Consider the following 11312-nt stretch of genomic DNA (forward strand, 5'->3'; position numbering starts at 1 on the left):
TTTGCCTATGCGAACTGACAGGTGGGACCCACAACGAACATGGTCAATTTAACTAGTCAACATGTCACCACGCAGACTATTTGGCCGGTCAACAAAGTGCAATCCGATGCTGAGCCGTGAGCAAGTGACCGTATAATCACCGCAAAACGTATATAGTGACCGTAATCAGCTTATTCTGAAGTTCGGTGACCGTATTACGCTTTTCTCTCTGTAGGCCCTCCAAAACTACATCTCTACACGTTCTCGCATGTTACATCTAACAACTATGCAATACAGCACTACTACTACACTCTAACACAATAAATCATATGTGTTTTTAGTTTTACTAGATATCATATTGTTACTTATAATTATTCAGTTTGCATACATTAAAATTTCCTTTGAAATGTATGGCCAGTATCATCTACCGCGCGGGAAAAATCCCGCCCTTTCCTGTTTAATCGGGTTTGTATCGATGGATCGTGCAAAACAGCAAAACTATAGTACTATACAGTACAAGTGAAAGTTCACTGGGCCATCGTGTCGTCTACTCCTCCGTCGTAAGAGTGGAGCGCTCGCTTTCATAAATCTTCTAGTCCCTTTCGCCGACTTGTGGGACATCAAGCTACCGGGTCCACGTGCCATACCGGAATACAGTGCAGAGCAGCCGGGGTGAAGCACCCCAGTCCTGGCGCCAGCGTAGTAATGAGCAATGAGGCATCAAATCACAAAGCTGCACCTTTCCCGCAGTTAAGTTGGAGGGACGAAGCAACCATCATTTCACTCATTGCTGAATCCACTTCTCCCTCATCTTCTTCAACTTAACCATGTGTTGCTTCTGCCGTTGTTCTGCCTCATGTAGGACGCGGATCGGCTTGGTAAAGCACTAACACGTGGGACCGCATGTTAGCAAACCGCTAGGACAACGTCCTCCGAAAATAAGAAACCTCCCCCGCCATCCGCGCGGCAAAATCACCTCCTTTTTACTAATCTCGATTCTATAATTTTTTAGATCAATATAATTGAGATTTGTATAGATAGCACACAGGAGCAAAACCAAGTGGTACGGTTAAGGGCATCCACAATGTGTAGCCAAATGTGAAAATAGCTTTTGGCATCGTGGGAACCATTGTGGACGGTGTTGCCAAAGCCAAAAAGATGGAACCGAAGCTCCCTGATTGATTGATTGAAGGAATAGAAAAATGCAACGTCTCTCCTCTTTCTCCCATGCTTGGATGCATGTAGTACAGTATAGAGCACAAAGTCTACTCCCCTGTCCCTTCTATCACAAATCACAAAGCAGCGAGGCATCAAATCACAACAGCACGGACGAATCAACCATCATTTCACTTTTCGCTGACTCCGCTTCTCCATCGTCTTCTTTGAGAAGCCATCTCACTGCATTAGTTATAGTAGTACTAGTAAAGGACTTCCTAGATGCAAATAAGGCGGTTGTCTCGGCTTGCAGGCGGCACTTGCGAACGACTTACCGTGGTCTCCTCAATGGTGTTCTTCGTCGAACGCACTTCGCCAAACCACCAAAAAAACATCGTCGACGTCACCGCAATGGGGAAGGAAGTCAAATATAGTTACTACTCCCTCCTTCCATCTATATAGGGCCTAATGCATTTTTCAAGGCTGCCGATTAATAGTACATGAGATATATAATGTGAAAATTATATCATTGTAAGCTTCTTTCATGTACGAATTTGATGATATGCTTTGTGTAACTTGCATGTCATATATTATTGCTCCAAAACTTGGTCAAAGTTAGTCTCAAAAAACATATTAGGCCCTATATAGATGGAAGGAGGGCGTACCTCCATTTTTTTTGTACACAAGGCCAGTATATCAAAATTACAATTTGCAAAGGGCCACTAACACTAATCGAGGCAAAATTGATGGGGTTAGCAACCAAGGACATTAATATCCCCTACATGCATGCGGAAGTGAGAAGGTTGGTTTGCATGGCGCTGCATTAATCAAGCGATGAGGAGTGAGATGGTTAGCTCTTTGGTCTTTGGAGAAAAAAATACTTATTAATTGACAGGTGAAACAAGGATTTGTATCGATTAAATCCCGCGAAGGAAAACCCATCCTTTCTTTTTTAACACTAGTACTCCTAGTGCGTATGTACTTATCCTGTTTGGGTCTAGGCCTTGCATTGCCAAACTTCACCACACATTTTTTCCAAGCTTTCCTAAAGTTTTCAAAATGAGAAGGAGGTACACTTGCGCACGGCTATCGCGGTCGCACCGCACCCTCACACGGTCGCTCCTGCACGCCGCGGTCGCACCGCACCCTCACACGGTCGCTCTTGCACGCCGCAAACCCAACCAAGGGAACGCACCCTCACTGACATGTGCTGTCGCATGGGAACACACCAAACTCAGCCATCCTTACACTGACACATAATTTTCGTTCATAGAGTATGTTTATCCAACCGCATGTTGGGGAGTATCCGTACGGCCCGTGTGGTGGTCTGTTGGGGAAGAAGAAGAGGTGAGGAAGAAGGAAAGAAGGGTTAGGAGACGTAAGATATTCATCCAACCGCCTGAAATGGTAGACTGACCCAAGTCAGGTGACTTGCATAACAAATATATGTTTTTACACAGCAAAAGATCCATAAAAACAACAACATAAAGAAAAACTATCACTGCTCGCGGAAAGAGACGACCTCGTCGTCTTTGGCTGCCGGCGCGAACCAGCCGTCGCTGCCGACGTGTGTCTCCGCACCGTGGTTGTCCTCGGCCTCCAGCTACTCGTTCAAGCGGAGCATGCGGGTGCTCTGCACGGACGAGAGCACAGCCTAGTTCAAGTCGAGGACGTCCGATTCCGCCTGCAGGAGGGCCTCGATGGCAGCGGCATCTAGGCGCTCCGCGTCGAGTCAAGCCTCCGCCGCCCGGTTCAAGTCCAGGACGTCCGGTTCGGCCTACAGGAGGGCGTCGATGAGAGCGGCATCCGCGCGCTCTGCGTCGAGTCGAGCCTCTGCAGCCTGGTTCAAGTCCAGGACGTCCGGTTCTGCCTGCAGGAGGGCCTCGATGGCAGCGGCATCCACGTGCTCCGCCTCAAGTTGACCTTCCGCCGCCCGGTTCACATCCACGACATCCGGTTCCGCCTGCAGGAGAGCCTCGATGGCAGCGGCATGCGCGCGCTCCACGTCGAGTTGAGCCTCTGCCTCCCGGTCCTACTTTAGTATCGCCATGTTGAACCACTAGTCCGCCTGCACCATGGGGGACTCGGACGCCGGCACGAAGTCGACGTCCATCGTCTCATACCCATCGGGGGCCTTCTGCGCCGCGACCTCCGCCATGAACATTGGATCGGCTTCCTCTTCCTCGTAGCTTGGCTCCAGAGAACTCGAGGATTGGCCCGCCGCAAAGCGAGCTTGGGAACGGAGGTCTGTGGCGCCGACCGCCGCCGCGATTTCTGCACGGTGCTCCGGCATCAGCATCTTGTAGTAAGTGATCTTGCGGCGCACCATGGCTTTCCGGCGAACTAGGGGACGCTTGATGCGGGCTAGGGGATCGAAAGGTGGGGGGATGGGCTGGAGATTTGGTGTGGTTTTAGGGCAGTGGCTGGCGTAGGCCGAGCAGCGAAGGTTCTGGTGTGAATAGTGGTTCCGGTGACGACCGATCAATCGGTTTTGACTGTACATCGCTCTTGTCGAGTTCGCGTTGCAGCCTGGCACGCTGGACCCTCCACGTCGCTCACCAAATGGAACGCGCTTCGTCTTGCATTTTCGCTCGCTTGTGGGACCGCAGTTGAGAGCAAACCGACGTCCCTCCCCCTCCCCCGCCCGCGTCATTTATTATACCACCACTTCCTCCGTTTTATGCTGAGTAAATAAAAACAGAGGGAGTATACTACGGATGAGGATCCCCTGACGTGGCCGAACCCATTGAGTAACTGACATGCGGGGCCTAGCAAGCATGGGGTCCGCCAGTAAGTGACCAAAAGGGAGGGTAAGGCAGGGATACCTACGTTAGAGGATCCACTTCCACTATACTACTTTGACCAAATGTTAGAGTAATAATATATGACATGCAACTTACACAAAGCATACATGGTCTAATGCATTTTTCGGGGCTAACTTTGACCAAATGTTAGAGTAATAATATATGACATGCAACTTACACAAAGCATACGGTCAAATTCATATGTGAAAGGAGTTTCCAATGATATAATTTTCACATTATACATCTCATGTACTATTAATCTTGTCAATAGTCAAATTGGAAACCATCTCGAGTACAAATCTAGGAGTACGTACGAATCTAACAATATTGATTGGCGTTGTTGAATGTTGATACCTTTTTTTATCAAAGTAGATATACTTTGACTACACATAAAACTTATATGTAAACTAGAAAGGATAGGAGGGAGTATATTGTACGTTCAAAAACGAAACGAACATTGAATACCCTTTATATATGATTTGCGGATGCTATGATCACCGGTTCAAAATTTTGAATCCGCCTTAGGTATCACGTGCCCCCACTCGTTCCCTCTCGATTTCTCGGGGTCCGAAGATCTATTGAAAGAGGAATAGGATGGGTACATGCGAATGATACTCGGCGGAATGTTCAAATGAGGCATGCGGGAGGATGGACTCGACTGGAGGGCGACATGATCGATGGAGAAGAGGGTTGGAGAGGAATGAGAAATAAGCAAACACCGCATGATTATACTTGAACGGCTCAAATAAACAATAAGTTGTCTCGCTTGGCCTACATAGTGAAAGGCCTAATGCGCAACGCAGAGCACTGACGCTCGAATATGGCCGGGAAAACAGGGAAACAGACATGTGGGGCACACCCGTCGGGACGATGTACCGCAGACTAGTCCAATGGAGGAGTTGGCCCACGACCTCCTCGCCATCGACAACCGTTCATGTGGGTCGTTGGGGCCAACAACGGGACGCAGCTCCAGCACCGCCTCTGGACACGGCGACCGCGGTGAGCGACACGCTCATATCGTCGCTAGACACGGTCGGTTTCAGTTTGCCGAGGGTGGCGTTAGTGCTGTGGCACGACCAACGGTATGTTTGGTTTGTGCCCAAGGTTGCCCCATCAAAGCATTGGGTAGCCAAAATTTTGGTTGAGGTATTGGTTGCCCATTATTTGGCCGACATTGGCAAGAAAAATGAACTTGAGTTGGCTAGAGTTCATTGGCATGCCAAAGAAATGGCAACCGTCCAAACAAAGACCAATCTTTGGGTCATGACCAAAATTTTGGTTGAGGTATTGGTTGCCCATGATTTAGCCGACATTGGCAAGAAAATGAACTAGAGTTGGCTAGAGTTCATTGGCATGCCAAAAAAATGGCAACCATCCAAACAAAGACCAATCTTTTGGTCATGACCAAAATTTTGGCAAGGTGCACTTTGGCCACAATCCAAACACACCCCAACACCCGGCTCGTCGAGGATGCACGGGGCGCCGCAACGCGTCCGCGGAGTGGTGTAGCGCGGCCAACTGCATCCTCTGGACCTGAGACCATGCTGGGTCATCTTGCTTTTCCAATGACATGCGGGGATCGCATGTGAGCAAAGGGCATCTCCAACGTTGCCATGACCACAGCTGACTACCCTGGCACACCAAAACCCTCATCCCTCGCGCCGTCGCGCGGTGCGTTCCCAGCCGGCGTCAGCTGCCCGCATTCATGCCGTCCATTCGTACGTCATTAAGAGGCTCGATGCCTGCGGAACCAACTCCGACGACTTAATGACGCACCCGGACGCTTGGCCTCACCGGAATGCGCTACTTAAAGTGACAACGCCCAGCTAACCTCCACACCATAGCGCATCGTCCTCCTACCTGGAACCACATCCGCCATCACCGCAAGCGCGAACGCTCTGCGGGAGAGCTTGTCTTCGGGGATGGAGCTCGAGGTCGCCGCCCTCGCTCAAGTCTCCGCACAAGCGGTGGCCACGCTAGCGGCCGACAACGGGAGCACCGTCAGCCACGCGTCCTACTTGCCGTCGTCCAACGTCCGGCACTCCCGAGGTCGGGGACTCCTACGAGGATGAGTAGGGCATGGGAGGCTGCAAGGCATGGTGTGCCAACTGGCCGGTCCGTCTCCCGTGTTCTACTTTTCCTCGCTGGAGACTGCACCTTCATTTCACGGGTCTTGAACCCCGCCCCCGTACATGGAGATCACAGATGGAGGACGTCGGTCGCCGCCGTAGAATAGGTTTAGGGTCGGGTTTCTTTTTTTGTCCTATATAAAAGTTCGAAATGTAATGAAAATCTGCCGTGTTTGCATTAATCTCAGCCGGCGTATATGAACTTTCACAATAATAAACATATTGTAGGAGTACTAGCAAGATGCCCATGCGTTGCACGGATGATCAAGATCTTGTGGGAGAAAAGGATGAACGAGGGAAAGCCTTATCTGCAAATGTGGAGAGGAGTGCGGGTAAATTGTCATAGTTTCCTTCCTATCCATTAGATATAGATCGGACGGCCTATATTGCAGGATCGGACACATCTTTCTACATCTACGGGAACCTACGAAAGGATTAACATAAATTGCCTCTCTCTCTCCTCCCCTGATTTTCATGGTGGTGGGCCCCTCCCTCCCCCCAATCTACAATCAACAGCTCACACATTTCACATTGCGTTAATTACGTAACTGGGATTACGTAGATGTAGCATTACTTGTCCTAAAAAACCCAACTAAGCCAACCTCCCAGCATATCGCGCGGGAAAAGATCCGGCTGTGCCGTTTGTCAGGACCCCGATTCCAAAGCCACATCGATCTAGCATGTAACACATCATATCACTTTGCGGCCTCACGCACGGTATTCCCACGGGTGCCACCTTACCTGGCCCAGGACTGTTTGCGCCTTTTGGCTCACGTATATGATAGTGTCGCTAGCATCCATATGACAGAGAACCCGGGCCGACATGGCTAGTCGTGAACCCAAAGCGGCGCTAACCCATGAGGACAGGCATACATGAATCACATCAAGCATGTCGGTCATCAACGTGTGAATCCGGGCTGTAGCACTGGGCTAACAGGACTCCGGTAACCCGGGCTGTAGCAGGCTAGGCATGACTCCGGAAGTCACCGCGTGACATTTCCCCGAAGGGATAGACACAGGAACGAAGTGAAACACATGCCGGCCAGTCAATTGTTCCGAGCAGTAGTGCTGGGCTAGCAGGACTCCGGTGAACCGGGCTGTAGCGGACTACTATCGCTCAGAAAGCACTAGACCACATTTCCCCATATGATAGGCTGCCAAGGATAAACAACTAGATTGTCGGATCCCACTCATACCAAGCATTTCAATCATACACACAATATGCCCGATATGAGTACATACAACATGGCATCACAACAAGACTCTACGACTCAAGTATTTATTAGGCTCCGAGGAGCGAGATATTACAAACAAGGGTCTCATGACCCAACATTCAGAGCATCCAAGTCAAAGCACAGGCCGAAGCTTAACATGTCTGAGTACAGACATCTACAAATGAAAAGGCTGAGAAGCCTGACTATCTACCAGATCCTGCTGAGGGCACAAGATCGTAGCTGAGGTATCAAGCTAAACATCGAAGTCCACACGGAACTACTAGCGAGACTGACGTCTCTCTGCAAAACATAAAATAAGCAAACGTGAGTACAAATGTACCCAGCAAGACTTACATCAGAACTATCTACATATGCATCGGTATCAATAAAGGGGTGGTGGAGTTTAACTGCAGCAAGCCAGCTTTGACTCAGTGGCTAACTTGAACTACGACTGCAAGTAACTCTTTTGAGGTGGCGCACATGAGTCCACAAATTCACCATACCAATACACCACTATGGATCCGCTCCCGTCTCCCTGCGAGAACGCCATCCATAGCACTCACGCTTATCTTGCGAGTTTTAGAGTATCCACTTTCACTTGTCTATGAACTATGCAAGGGGTCCAAGTTTCCATATCCGAGGAATCCGGCTATTCGAATAGATAATGATAACCCTGCAGGGGTGTACTTCTTCACACACGCTCCCACCACTTACCACCATATACACGTCATGTATCTCGGCAACCTTCAAGCGGAAGCCTGGCGAGGGTATCCGCCACGACCTACCTAAACACTTAAGTACCTAGTCCAGGTTTATCGCCTATCCAGGTTCCATCCGCAGGGAGTCCGGCCAAGGTTTCCACATACGGCCCCGAACGATGTGAACAGGGTTCCCGAGACACCAAACGGGCGCCCGGTACACCGTGCCACGGTGTATCTACCGCAACATAGCCCACCCCTAGGGTCAGCGCTACGCACGGCCGCCAACACATAACCTACAAACACCAAAACTAGTTGCAACTCCTGGACAAAGTACTAGGGTGATTAAGAAGCCGAGAGGGTCAATTAAGGATCCCAATGAGTGGTAGTAGCTGTTCATGGATCACAGACACAGAACTCAGTTCCTAAGGACGGCTGCAATGAGACAACCCACCATGTACTCCTACATGGCCTCTCACCGCTACCTTTACCGAATCGTGTTCACACACTTAGCTCACACACAGTAGGACATGTTCATCATTGTTCCAATTCACCCCCGATGAATCAGACCTGACTCAACTCTAAGCAGTAGCAGGCATGACAAATAAGCATGAATGAGTAGGCACATCAGGGCTCAAACAACTCCTACTCATGCTAGTGGGTTTCATCTATTTACTATGGCAATGACAGGTCATGCAGAGGATAAGGGGTTCAACTACCGCAACAAGTAACAGATGAATCGTTGTTGTCCTAATGTAGTAAAAGAGAGCAGGAGCGAGAGAGTGGGCTTGTATCGGAATGAACAAGGGGGTTTGCTTGCCTGGCACTTCTGAAGATAGTATAGTTCTTCATCGGTGTCATCGAACTCGTCGTCGGAACCACGTCTATCGAGAGGGGACAAATACCGGCAAACAAAGAGGAACACAATCAATGCAATGCAACAATTATGATGCATGATAATGTCATGGCAATATGCTGTTGATTGAGCTAATGCAACTAGCAACCATATTAAATGAAGTTGGTTTGAACCCTAGGTTCAAATTCAAACTCCATAAGTGAGAGTTTAAATTCCATTTATGTGAATTGGCCTAAACAGCAGCCATAAGTTGCTCTAACATGCATGAAAATGCCATAAACAGATTCCTTGAATTTTTCTGATAATTTTTCATATATAATTTATTTCATTTGGAGTTACGGTTGAATTTCTATGATTTTTGGAAGTTTTGGACATTTTCTGAATTAAATAAATCATTTCTAATTTATTTAAAATCCAGAAAGCATTACTGCGTCAGCCTGACGTCAGAATGATGTCAGCAGGTCAACAGGGGCTGGTCTGGGTCAAACCTGACCAGTGGGACCCACTGGTCAGTGACTCAGTCCACTAACTGAGTTAGTTAGTGTTAAACTAACCCTAACCAGACTGTTAGCAGGGCGGGGCCCGCATGTTAGTGTCTAGTTTAGTTAACTAAATTAGTTAGCTCTAATTAATCTCGAGTTAACTAATTAGGGGCTTGGGCCCACATGTCAGAGGCTAATTAAACTAACTAAATAAATTAACACTAACCTAGGTTAATTAGCAGGGCTGGCCCCACGCGTCAGTGACCCAGGGTGGTCAAACCCTGGTCAAACGGGGTCAAACCCCCAGGTCAACTCACCAGAGTTGACCCGCGGCTCGTCGCCGGCGAAGCTCGAGACGGCGGAGGGCTCGGGATTTGCCCACGGTCGACGGTTTGGCGCGCCGTTTGCGGCTACGGATTGCTGGCACACGCGCGCATCCATTCCAGCAAGGAGCGGTAGCTGGGATGGCCGGAGCTGACGCCGATGAGCTCGGCTGCGGTGGCCGGAGTACGGGGTAGCGCGGGCGCTGGGCTGCAGTGCTCGAGCGAGCCAACGGAGTGGCTAGGCAGCCTCCTGGAGGCGTCAGGAGCATGATGCGGTGCAAGGTCATGGCTGGGTCGAGCTCAGGCCATGGTGGCGACATCGCCGGCGGAGCTGAGCTCTCGGGCTCGATGGGAACGGCGACTAGAGAGGGAAATAGATCACGGGAAGAGAGGGGTTCGGCGTATTGGCTCACAGCGAGTGCATGGAGCGCGAGAGCGAGGTCGGGGACGCCCGGTAGCTCCCGAATCGACAGCGAGGATCCACGGCGACAGACGAGGGGAACGGCGGTGTTGGCGGAGTCCAGGGGCTTCAGGCACCATGTGGCTTGGTGAGGAGGAAGAGGGGAACGAGGCGGAGCTCTCGGACGCGCCATGGGAGCAAGGGGGTGGCTGTGGCCGCGCGAGCGCTGGTCGGCGGCGACGGTTTCGCTCGGTTGAGCTAGAGGGAGAGAGCCAGGGGAGGGGAGAGAGAGCGGCGAGTGAGGGTGAGGGGACAGGGGCTTCGGGCCATCTCCGTGGCGTCGCTAGAAGGGGTCGGTGAAGCAGGAGGTGGCCAGAGTAGGGTGGAGGTGGCGCGCGCGTGGCAAGCACACGCCCTCGTCCTTCTGGCGAGAGGAGGGAGATGACTGGCATCGGCCAGCTGGGCTGGGCCGTGCTGGACCAGGCCAGGTGAGCGCCAGGTACAGTGCCCTCTCTTTCTTTCTGTTTTTGTTTTCTATTCTTGTCATTTTGTTTTGATTTAGTTCAAAGACCAAACCATTTTCAAAATTCATGAAAATAATTGTGTGAACTAAATGGACTTCTCCAAAGCTACACAACAATTTTCAGAATTATTGAACATATATTTATTATATAATAAATATAGATCCAATTCAAATAGTTATTGAATTAATTTCAAATGCCCAAAATAAATATTTCTGAAACTCCAAAAATATTGGTTTGAATTTTACCTCTTGCCAATATTTTTACAGAATAACAGGAACATTTCCTTGGACTCATTTGAAAAGATTTTTAATGTTGATTATTTCTGAAGTGATTTCTGAGGGTTTTAACAAACCTCAATTCAACTTTCAGAAATTTTAGACATGATGCATGAGTGCAGATGCAACTATTTCACTCAGGTACTCTAGGGCTATGACACCGTTTTAGTCGGGATTACCGGATTACTAGTAGTAGTATCGATGGATCACGCGAAGAAACATGTTTTTTTAGGGGGCGAAGCACCTAGTTTAAAAGGAAAAATGCGGTACACTCACAGCACTCCTGTCGCGGGCGCATTGCACCCCACACACGTTCGGTCCTACACACGGCTCACGCAAACGGAACGCGCTTCGGCTTGCCTCTTCACTGACATGTGGGGCTGCACTTGGAGAAACCGACCATGCGCCAAACTCCCCCCGCCCATATCGCGAAAATCCTCCCCCCCCCACACACACCCAAAAATTCCCCCCAA

The sequence above is a fragment of the Triticum dicoccoides genome, chromosome 1A (genome assembly GCF_002162155.2).
Source record: "Triticum dicoccoides isolate Atlit2015 ecotype Zavitan chromosome 1A, WEW_v2.0, whole genome shotgun sequence".
In the NCBI taxonomy this organism is placed as follows: Eukaryota; Viridiplantae; Streptophyta; class Magnoliopsida; order Poales; family Poaceae; genus Triticum; species Triticum dicoccoides.